This window comes from Ailuropoda melanoleuca, chromosome 5 (assembly GCF_002007445.2).
Source record: "Ailuropoda melanoleuca isolate Jingjing chromosome 5, ASM200744v2, whole genome shotgun sequence".
NCBI lineage: Eukaryota > Metazoa > Chordata > Mammalia > Carnivora > Ursidae > Ailuropoda > Ailuropoda melanoleuca.
Window position 1 is genome coordinate 59,464,902 of NC_048222.1, and position 12,347 is coordinate 59,477,248.

At 35.4% G+C, this 12,347-nt stretch overlaps 1 long non-coding RNA gene across 1 annotated transcript in view; it reads right to left on the minus strand.

Annotated features, from left to right (window-relative positions):
* The window catches only part of LOC117802241, an 80,115-nt gene extending 68,017 nt beyond the window's left edge, over positions 1–12,098 (minus strand). Inside the window, exon 1 of the long non-coding RNA XR_004625310.1 lies at positions 11,930–12,098. This is a non-coding gene — a long non-coding RNA (uncharacterized LOC117802241). The remainder of the gene's footprint in view (positions 1–11,929) is intronic.
* Positions 12,099–12,347: the final 249 nt, after the last annotated feature.

Below are 12,347 nucleotides of genomic sequence, written 5' to 3' on the forward strand. Positions count from 1 at the left end.
GGAATCTGGGGATGTACTGTATGGTGATTAACACAATATAATAAAATAAAATTAAAAAAAAAAAAACACAATGAGACAATCGCCTCACACCTGTCAGAATGGCTAAAATCAAAAATAAAGAAATAAGAAATGTTGATGAGAATGTGGAAAAAAGGAACCTTTGTAGACTGTTGGTGGGATAGTAAACTGGTGCACCCAACTGTGGAAAACAGTATGGAAGTTCCTCAAAAAAATAAAAAATAGAATCACCATATAACCAGTAATTCCATTACTGGGTATTTACCAAAGAAAACAAAACCCTATTTGGAAAAGGTATGTGTACCCCTATGTTTACTGCAGCATTATTTAGAAGAGCCAAGATATGGAAGCAGAAGCAATCCAAATGTCTAACAATAGATGAATGGATATATATATTTATAATATAGCAACACACACATACACACACACAATGGAATATTACTCAGCCATAAAAAAGAATGAATTATTTCCATTTGCAAGAAAATGGGTGGACTAGAGGATAAAATGCTAAGTGAAATAAGTCAGAGAAAGACAAAAACCATATGATTCCACTCATGTGGAATTTAAGAAATAGAACAAATAAAAGAAAAGAGAGAAAAATAAAACAAAAAACAAACTCCTTCTAGAGAATAAACTGGTTGTTGCCAGAGGAAATATGAGTAGGGGAAAGGATGAAACAGATCAAGGGAATAAAGAGTACACTTATGGTTGCTGAGCACTGAGTAATGTATAGAATCTTTGAATCATTATATTGTAGACCTGAAACTAACATAACACATTGAATACTTGAATCAAAAGAAGTAAATTGCCAAAACGCCAAGAACAACTTTCCATAAAGAAAAGCCTAGAACCAGGTGCCTTCACTGATGAAACTGGGGGGGGGGGGACGTATGGCAAATACTAATTCATTGTAGTAGTCCAGTAGTACATTGATAACCAGAATTAAAAATTGCAAGAAAATCAAACTACATACTGATACTGCTCATGAATATAAACACAAAGTCCTTAATAAAACGACTAGCACACCGAATATAGAAATGTATAAAGGGAACTATACACCATGACCAAATGGGATTTATCCCAGGAATGCAAGGTTCATTTAACATCTGAGAAATGGATAAATTGCAATACATGGCATTGGTAGATTAAGGACAAAACTACATTAACAACAGACACAGAAAAATTCATCTGGTAAAATGCACTATGCTTTCATGATAAAAACATTCAACATTCTGAGAACGGCACTTACACAACCTGATAAAGGGCATCTATGAAAAACTCCCAGCTAACATCACACTTCATAGTAAAAGACTGAATACTTTTTCCTAAGCTCAGGAATGAGCCAAGAATGTCTGTTGTTACTACTTTTATTCAACATCATACTGGAGGTTATAGCCAAGGCAAATTGGAAAAGAAAATAAAAAGCATCCAGACTGGAAAGAAAAGATGTAAAACTATCTCTAGTTGTAGATGATAGTATCTTGTATATGAGAAATCCTAAGGAACCCACTAGTTTAAGTCAGTACAGTTAGTTCCAGTATACAAGATCAATATGACCCATTTATTCCACTCTTACCTATGTATCCAAGAGAAATGAGAACATAAGTCCACAACACCAAAACATGTACAAAAATGGTTATAGCTGCATTCTTTATAACGCCAAAGTGAAACAACCCAATATCTATCCAATGAGGAATGGATAAATATAGTATATTCATGCAACGAAATATTACACAGTAATAAAAAATAAAGTGCTACCTGAAACCAATATAATGTTTATGTCAATTCTACATCAATAAAAAAGAAATTTCAGTTTTACAGGAGAATCTTAGAAAGGTAAATTGCTCAAAGTCACTCATATGGTCTGTGCCAAAACCAGAACTCTGATCCAGTTAAACTCCCACACAGACTAACCATCACGCACAACGCCTCTTTTTAGTTGAACAGATCTATTCTCTTTCATACTTACAACTTATTTTCTTATGTGAATAAACAAGTACATATCATTTTGACTATTTATGCTGACATCACTTTAGAAACTTCACCTAAAAAAGGTGAATTTTATGCTATATGTATTATAATTACTACTATTATTTTTTAAAATCACTACAATATAAATCAGTGTTTCTTAACCTTTTTTATCATTATCTTTCCCCAAGGAACATTTTTTGGACACTTTTCCTAATTGTCTCCCAGTAAAAACATGATATTACATACATACTGTGTACCTGTTTATGAATTGTGTGTGTATGAATTTGTGTGTTTATGAATTGTGTGTGTATATGTGTGTACACGCACATGTGCACTTTATACACAAATAGGATTTTTTTTTGCTCCTAACAACAAATTTTTACCCCCTTCACAGTGATATCATTCATGTTGATACTGAACAATCTGGATTTAAGATAGAATGTGTCAAAATATCTTTTCTTCCCCATCACTTGCTATTTGAGGCCTAATGGTGTTTCTGACAAAGATACCACTAAAGGTTTGATTAAATTGGGTTATAAGTCTCCAACAGTACTCTCTGAAGCTTCTATACCTTCCATTTTACATGGTTCTCTAGCCTCTTGCACTTGGCATCTGAGAATGGCCTATATAATTTATCTGTGATTGGCTGAGACAGGCTGAAGAGCTAATAGAAGAGATACTGGTATAACAGGGTGTGAGACATGGAAGGAAAACTAGGCAGAAGTGCACTAGTTTGACTTGCTTACAGTCTAGGATTTATCCTGTTTCCCAAATGGGACCAGCTCTGATGCTGTCAGCATATCTTCTCATCAAAGGCCACTCATTGTTGGCCAGAGACTGTGACCTTGTTCTCCTTGACCTTATGGAAGAAGCTTACAGTGTTTCCTACCATGAAGAAAAGAAGGATACTAAAACTACTGGCTGCATTTTGGAGGTCTCTTGATAAAAATGATTCAGACATCTTTGAAAATCTTCCTGTGGGCAAGAGGGTGAGACTCTAATAGGAGATAGCAGACTCTCTGAGGTCATCTCTATGTGTATGGTTGACTTGCTATATCTTAAGATGGAGGGTGGTACAAATAGCACTAATAGAAGTGCCTTGTGGAAGCAACTCCAGAGAATTAAAATTTTTGCCTAAAGATGAGGTGGTCTTATAGATGGGATAATCATAATATTTAGAGTACAGGTGGATTTTAAAACACAAGAAACTCTTCTGAATTAAGTCCAGATACCTGAAATGTTGACAATCTGGTCTTGTCTCTGTATGTTCTAATACCTACTTCATATTTGCAGGGCCTGGGGATTTTTTTCCTTGGAAGAATTACTATAATCCTGGGGCACCTGGATGGATTGATTGGTTAAGGTGCCTTCAGCTCAGGTCATGATCCCAGGGTCTTGGTATCAAGCCCTGAAGCAGGCTCCCTCAGCGGGGAGCCTGCTTCTCCCTCCCCTCCTCTCACGCGCTCTCTCTCAAATAAATTTTAAGAATATTTAAAAAAAAAGAATAGTGTAATCTCATTTGAGGTTAGCCATGTTATTATGTTATTATGGACTCACTTCATTGTCTCTACTTTTCCTCCAAATGATCCTACAGACAAATGATACCTCTGTTTTAGCTTGATCAAGTCACTTTAAGAGTAAGGCATATTAATTGACTGAAAATGAATCATGAATTCAAACTAGACACAGGTCTGGATCGGAATGCTTCCTACTTTACCTTAATGGCAATATCACCTAAATTTTTCATAGGCTATAGACATAAAGTGATAACATGAGCAGAGAAGAGATGATCATATTATCCAAGCCCAGACTAGAATGAGAGTTTCACCTCATTTGTGTCTATGAAAGAGAAAGAGTTAGTTGTTTGTTTTTCTTTAATATTTTTTTATTATATTATGTTAGTCACCATACAGTTTAAAACAATGATCCTCTGACTTTGGTTTGAGAGACAAGATAGATTAAGCATTAATCTTCAACTGGAAACTGCTTTATAAATATCCATACTCACCATAGAAACCTTATTCATGTGAAGGGGTAAAGGGAAATCAGAGTAGAAGAAAAAGCAAACATGGGTGGTATTACTGAGCCACTTAGGTTTTGTTTAAACTGGGTGAACATTTCTCCCATTAATCCTGTAATGTTGGCTACTTTCTCCCAATTCGAAGTCGTGCTAGAAGTAATTTATTAGATATTGGGACACAGTGATGGCCCTGTAAATGCCATTATAAATGTATTCAAATTTCCCCCACATGATTGAATGAGCTTCTTCAACTTCTTATTTCCAAGAATTGCTAGAACTCCTCAGAAACCATTTCGTTCAGATATGTATCTCCCAAATTCACAAATAATGGGGATTAGACAATAGGCTACTGAGCAACCAATGGTCAAAGAAGAAATCAACAGAAAAATTTTAAAAATATCTTGAGACAAACAAAAATGGAAATGCAACATACCAAAACTTATGGGATGCAGCAAAAGGAGTTTTAAGAGGGAAGTTCATAACAATAAATGTCTACATCAAAAAATTAAGAAGATCTCAAATAATCTAAATTTACAACTTAAGGAACTAGAAAAAGAAGAACAAACTAAGCCCCAAATTAGTAGAAGGAAGGAAATAACAACACCACAGAAGAAATAAATATCAAATAAAGACTAACAAACAATAGATCAATAAAACTAAGATCTGGTTTTTTGAAAAATACAATATTGACAAACTTTTAGCTACACTTACCAAGAAAAAAAAAGAGAGGACACAAATACAACCAGAAATAAAAGAGATGTTACAACTGATACCAAGAAATACAAAGGATCATAACAAACTATTATGAACAATTATACACCTACAAACTGGATACCCTAGAAGAAATGGATAAATTCCTAGAAAAATACAACCTAATCAAAGAAATATAAATCTGAACAGACCAATCGACTAGTAAGAAGATTAAATCAGTAACTGAAATCCTCCCAAACAACAAAAGCCTAGGACCAGATGGCTTCACTAGTAAATTCTACCAAACATTTCAAGAAGAATTAACACAAAATCTTTTCAAACTCTTCCATACAAAAGAAGATGAAAAAACACTTCCAAACTCATTTTAAAGGCCAGAATTACCCTAATATCAAAACCAGATAAGGATGCCACAAAAAAAATTATAGGCCAATATCCCTGATGAACATAGAGGCAAAAATTCTGAAAAAAGTATTAACAGATTCACTATTAAAAGGATCATACACCACGACCAACTGGGATCTCAAGGATATAAGGATGGTTCAACATTTGTAAATCAACCACTGTGATACACTACATTAACAAAATAAAGGATTAACATCACATGAACATCTCAACTGACTGAAAACACATTTGACAAAAAACTTAAACTGGATATGGAGGGAATATACTTTAACGTAAAAACGAACATATATGACAGGCCCACAGCTAACATCATACTCAATGGTGAAAAACTGAAAGCTTTTCCTCCAAGATCAGGAACAAGAAAATAATGCCCACTCTCACCATTCTTATTTAACATAGAAAAGATCCAAATTGGAAAGAAAGAGGTACCAGCTGTCCCTACTGGCAGATAACATTATATATAGAAAATCCCGAAGACTCCACAAAAACAGGATGAATGAATAAATTTGCTAATGTTGCAGGATACAAAACTCAATATACAAAGTCAGTTCCATTTCTATAAACTAGGAATGAACTATCAAAAAGGATTAAGAAATTAATTCAAAAATTAAAATCTCATTCACAATTGCATCGAAAAAAATAAAATATTTAGGAATAAATTTAACTGAGGAGAGGAAAGACCTGAACACTGAAAACTGTAAAACACTGATGAAAGACACTGAAGAATATACAAATGGAAAGATATCTCATGGTCATGCATTAGATTTAATATTGTTAAAATGTTTACCCAAAACCATCTACAGATTCAAAGCAATTCCTATCAAAATTCCAATGGCATTTTCACGGAAGCAGAACCACAATAGACCCTGAATAACCAAAGTGATCTTTAGAAAAAAGAACAAATCTGGAGGCATCACACTTCCTGATTTCAAACTATATTATGAAGCCAGAGTTATAAAACAGTATGGCACTGGCATAAAAACAATGCATAGATCAATGGAACAGAATAGAGCCCAGAAATAATCCCATGCATATCGGGTCAATTAGCTTATGATAAAAGAGGCAAGAATATACAATGGGGAAAGGACAGTCCCTTCAATAAATTGTGCTAGGGAAACTGGACAACCATATATAAACAAATGAACCGCTATCCTGCATCATACATAAAAGTCAACTCAAAATGATTAGATTTGACCTTGAGACCTGAAACCATAACACATCTAGAAGGAAAGAGACAGTAAGCTCCTTAGTATCAGTATTGGCAATGAGTGTTTGGAAGTATACCAAAGGAAAAGCAACAGAACTAAAAACAAACAGGTGGAACTATATCAAACTTTAAAGCTTCTGTATAACAAAGGAAACCATCAACAAAATGAAAAGTAAATCAAACCTACTAAATGGGAGAATATATTTGCAAATCATGTATCTGATAAGGGGTTAATATTCAAAATACATGAGGAACTCATACAACTCAATAGCAAAAAAAAATCCAATTAAAAGGTAGAGGATCTAAATAAATATTTTTCCAGAGAAGACATAGATCGCCAACAGGTACATGAAAAGGTACTCAACATCAGCAATCAGGGAAATGCAAATTGAAACCACAATGATATAGCATCTCACACATTTCAGAATGGCTATTATGAAAAAGACAAGAAATAACAAGTGTTGCCAAGGATGGGGGAGAAAAGTGCTCTCTTGATGAGAATGTAAATTGACGCAGCCACTATGAAAACCAGTATGGAATTTCCTCAAAAAATTAAAAACAGAATTACCATATGGTCCAACAATTCCACTTCAGGATATTTAATGAAGAAAATGAAAACACTAACTCAAAGAGATATCTGCACCCCAGTCTTCATCACAGCTTTATTTACAATAACCAAGACATGGAAATAATGTGTGCCCATCGATGGATGAACAAATAAAAAATGTGATCTGTATCTATAACACACACACACACACACACACACAGAGGAATATCATTCAGTCATAAAAAAGGAGATCTTGCCATTTGCAACAACACGGATTAACCTTCAGGGTATTAAGCAAGTGAAACAAAACAAATACCATTATGACCTCACAATTGGAATCTAAAAAAAAAAAAAAAAAGATTTGAACCTTCTAAAAGTGATATAGTAAGTCAAATGTGAGGCGGTATAGACAGTACGTTCTTCTATGTTGCAGTCACTATTCTCAGATTATTTCAACTACACAATTAAGGCAAAGACTCAAACACAGTTGGAGAACTCCCTCCCAAGAATGAATAAGTAGATTCTCTCTCAACAGCTGATAACTTAAGAAGTTACAAGGTAATAATCTTACTAGGCTATCTCCTAACTTTGTGTGATCAAGAATATGAGATATAACTTCACACCAGTCAGAATGGCTAAAATTAACAAGTCAGAAAATGGGGGCGCCTGGGTGGCACAGCAGTTGGGCATCTGCCTTCGGCTCAGGGCGTGATCACGGCGTTGTGGGATCGAGCCCCACATCAGGCTCTTCTGCTGTGAGCCTGCTTCTTCCTCTCCCACTCCCCCTGCTTGTGTTCCCTCTCTCACTGGCTGTCTCTAACTCTGTTGAATAAATAAATAAAATCTTAAAAAAAAAAGTCAGAAAATGACAGATGTTGGCAAGGATGAGGAAAAAGGGGAACCCTCTTATACTGTTGGTGGGAAAGCAATGGTGCAGCCACTCTGGAAAACAGTATGGGGGTTCCTCAAAAAGTTAAAAATAGAACTACCCTATGACCCAGCAATTGCACTGCTAGGTATTTACCCAAAGGACACAAAAATATTATTTGAGGGAACACATGCACCCTGATGTTTCAGCAGAATTATCTACAATAGCCAAATTGTGGAAAGAGCCCAGTGTCCATCAATTGATGAATGGAAAAGGAGATGTGGTTTATATATATATTACACACACACACACACATACACACACACACACACACACACACACACACATATATCATGGAATATTAGCCATAAAAAAGAATGACATCTTGCCAACAATGTGGATGGAGCTAGAGAATATTATACTAAGTGCAATAAGTCACCAGAAAGACAAAAACCATATGATTTCACTCACATGTGGAATTTAAGAACCAAAGAGGGGAACAAACCAAGAAATAGTCTAAACTACAGAGAAGAAACTGATGGTTGCCAGAGGGGTGGGGCGATGGGTTAAATAGGTGATGGGGATTAAGGAGTGTGTTGTGATGAGCACCAGGGACTGTAAGTGTTGTATCACTTAATTGTACACCTGCAACTAATACACTGTATGTAAACTAGCTAGAATTTAAATAAAACCAAAGATTTAATTATGAGAAGCAGTCTTCAGATAATAACACTGTTATGTCATATCTTGGAATAGTTAACAATAATCAATTTAGTTGCTCTGTCCTTACTGTATTTTAGATCTGTCCAGTTATATATAACAGTCTTCTTCTATAAATATATTTGTGTTTGGCTCTTCCAGTTCTAATAATGTTTTGATTTATATACGTTCTATAATATGTGTTCCATAATACAGGTTTATGGCTTCATGAATCACACTATATTATTAATATATTTGGAATCTCTTTGCCCAAGACTTTTTTTTTAAATTTGGTGACTTCAAAAGAATTAATACCTACTCTTCTGAAGCTGTTTCAAAAAAATAGAAATGAAGGAAAACTTCCAAACTCTTTCTATGAGGCTAGCATTACCTTGATCCCCAAACCAGACAAAGACCCCACCAAAAAGAAGAATTACAGACCAATATCCCTGATGAATATGAATGCAAATATTCTACCAAGATACTAGCCAATGGGATCCAAAAGTGCATTAAAAGGATTATTCACCACAGCCTAGTGCGATTTATTCCTGAGCTGCAAGGATGGTTCAACACCCTCAAATCAATGTGATACAGTACATAAATAAAGACAAGAACCATATGATCCTCTCAATAGATGCAGAAAAAGCATCTGACAAAGTAAAGCATTCTTTCTTGATTAAAAGTCTCCACATTGTAGGGATAAAGGGTACGTACCTCAATAGCATAAAAGCCATCTACGAAAAGCCCACAGCAAATATCATTCTCAATGGGGAAAAACTGAGCACTTTTCCCCTAAGGTCAGGAACATGGCAGGGATGTCCACTATCACCACCACTGTTCATCATAGTACTAGAAGTCCTAGCCACAGCAATCAGGCAACAAAAAGAAATAAAAGGCATCTGAATCAGCAAAGAAGTCGTCAAACTCTCACTCTTTGCAGATGTGGAAAACCTTAAGACTCCACCCCAAAATTGCTAGAACTCATACAGGAATTTAGCAAAGTGGCAGGATATAAAAACAATGCACAGAAATCAGTTGCATTTCTATACACTAACAATGAGACAGAAGAAAGAGAAATTAAGGAGTGGGAGATCCCATTATAATTGTACCCCCAAACTGTAAGATCCCTAGTAATAAACCTAACCAAAGAGGGAAAGGATCTGTACTTTGAAAACTATAGCATGCTTATGAAAGAAATTGAGGAAGACACAAAAATGGAAAAATATTCCATGCTCGTGGACTGGAAGAACAAATATTGTGAAAATGTCTATGCTACCTAGAGCAATCTATACATTCAATGCAATCCCTATCAAAATACCACCGACTTTTTTCACAGAGCTGGAATCCTAAGTCCTAAAATCTGTATGGAAAGAGAAAAGACCCTGAAGAGCCTAAAGAGGGTTGAAAAAGAAAACCAAAGCTGGTGGCATCACAATTCTGGACTTCAAACTGTATTACAAAGCTGTAATTATCAAGACAGTATGGCATTAGCACAAAAACAGACACACAGATCAATGGAACAGAACAGAGAGCCGAGGAAAGGACCCTCAACTCTATGGTCAACTAATCTTCGGCAAAGCAGTTAAGAATATCCAATGGGAAAAAGACAGTGTCTTCAACAAATGGTGCTGGAAAAATTGGACAGCCACATGCAGAAGAATGAAACTGGAACATTTCCTTACACCACACACAAAGATAAACTCAAAATGGATGAAAGACCTAAATGTAGGACAGAAATCCATCGAAATCCTAGAGGAGAACAGAGGCAGCAACCTCTTCAACCTTGGCCACAGCAACTTCTTGCTCGACACATCTCCAAGGCAAGGGAAACAAAGGCAAAAATGAACTATTGGGACATCATCAAGATAAAAACCTTTTACACAGCAAAGGAAACAGTCAACAAAACCAAAAGACAACCAACAGAATGGGAGAAGATACTTGCAAATGACATATGAGATAAAGGGCTAGTGTCCAAAATCTATAAAGAACTTATCAAACTCAACACCCAAAGAACAAATAATCCAATCAAGATATGGGTAGAAGACATGAACAGATATTTTTCCAAAGACGACACCCAAATGGCCAACAGACACATAAAAAAAAAAAAAATCTCATCACTTGGCAGCAGGGAAATACAAATCAAAACCACAATGAGATACCACCTCACACCAGAGTGGCTAAAATTAACAAGTCAGAAAACGACAGATGTGGGCAAGGATACAGAGAAAGGGGAACCATCTTATTCTGTCCATGGGAATGCAAGCTGGTGCAGCCATTCTGGAAAACAGTATGGAGATTCCTCAAAAAGTTAAAAATAGAGCTACACTATGACCCACCAATTGCCCTGCACTACTGGGTATTTAGCCCAAAGATACAGATGTAGTGATCCGAAGAGGCACCTGCACCCCAATATTTATAGCATCAATGTCCACAACTGTGGAAAGAGCCCAGTGTCCATCAACAATGAATAAGAAGATGTGGTGTATGTATATACAACAGAATACTACTCAGCCATCGAAAATGAAATCTTGCCATTTGCAATAACATGGATGGAACTAGAGGGTATTATGCTAAGTGAAATAGGTCAACCAGAGAAAGGAAATTATCATAGGATCTCACTCAAATGTGAAATTTAAGAAACAAAACAGAGGATCATAGGGGAAGAGAGGAAAAAATAAAAGAAGACAAAATCAGAGATGGAGACAAAACAAAAGAGACCTAATCATAGGAAAGAAACAGAGTTAGGGGAGAGTGGAGGGGGGATAGGGTAACTGGGTGATAGACATTAAAGAGGGCATATGATGTAAAGATCATGGGGTATTATGTAAGACTGATGAATCACTGACCTCTTCCTCTGAAACCAGTAATACATTCTTTGTTAAGTAATTGATTTTAAACAAAAATTTTTAAAAATTTGCTGACTTTATCTATCTTACAAAAAGTATATATCTCGGTTTTTCTTAAGTCAGTCTGACAGTCTTCTAGACAGAGGATTCCATCCAGTATTTAATATAATAAATCCTTAACTCATTTCTTTCATCTTTGTATCATTTTTTCAGTATTTTCCTGATTTTATCAATGTTCTATTAACTGTACACTTTTCCAGCTCATTAATGCTTACCATTCTTTATTTTCAAGTCAAATATAAGAAAATAAGAATAACCTAGTAGAGCAAATAGTTGTTATCTCAGTACCAGTAAGACACACAGAATACTTCTCTTTCTCTCACCATTGCTTCTGACCACCTCTTCCCATGAGAATTTTTAATGTTTTTACTTCACTTTTCATTGTAGGCACCTCCTTCTAACCCCACTGACAGCTTTTAGATTTTGTGGAGATAGTTTAGCAATTTTTATAACAAGTCAACAGGAATTACGCTTATAGTTTATCCTCTTTGGGCATTTATATACACCAAATGTATGGCATAATATACATTTAGCCTAATAATCATTTAAATTCAATTATATTTCAAGGTTTATTACTTACCATTGTTTCCTTTCTGTATTTTCCTTTATGTTGGTCTTCCTTCTTGATCAGTGGTTTAAAGACATTTTCAAATATTTTCTTCAAATGTAGTAAATGTATGCTCTCAGTAAGTAAGCCTAAATTCTCAGATTATATCTTCCTTTTTGTCTCCAAGATAAAATGACTGGAATCCAACGGTCCTATATGGAGCGAAGATATTGTTCAGTCAGCCTAGAAGCTAAGCAAAGGTGATATCTTATCTACAATATTCCTACTTATTTTTTCTTTGTTAGTTGTTTTTCTATTTGGAACCTTTCAAGCAATTCTATACATTACTCAGCACTTACCATGATACAGGTAGCCACTGTCTGTCACCATACAATGTTATTACAGTAGTCCCAATGCTGTACTTTTCATCTCCAGGACCTATTTATAACTG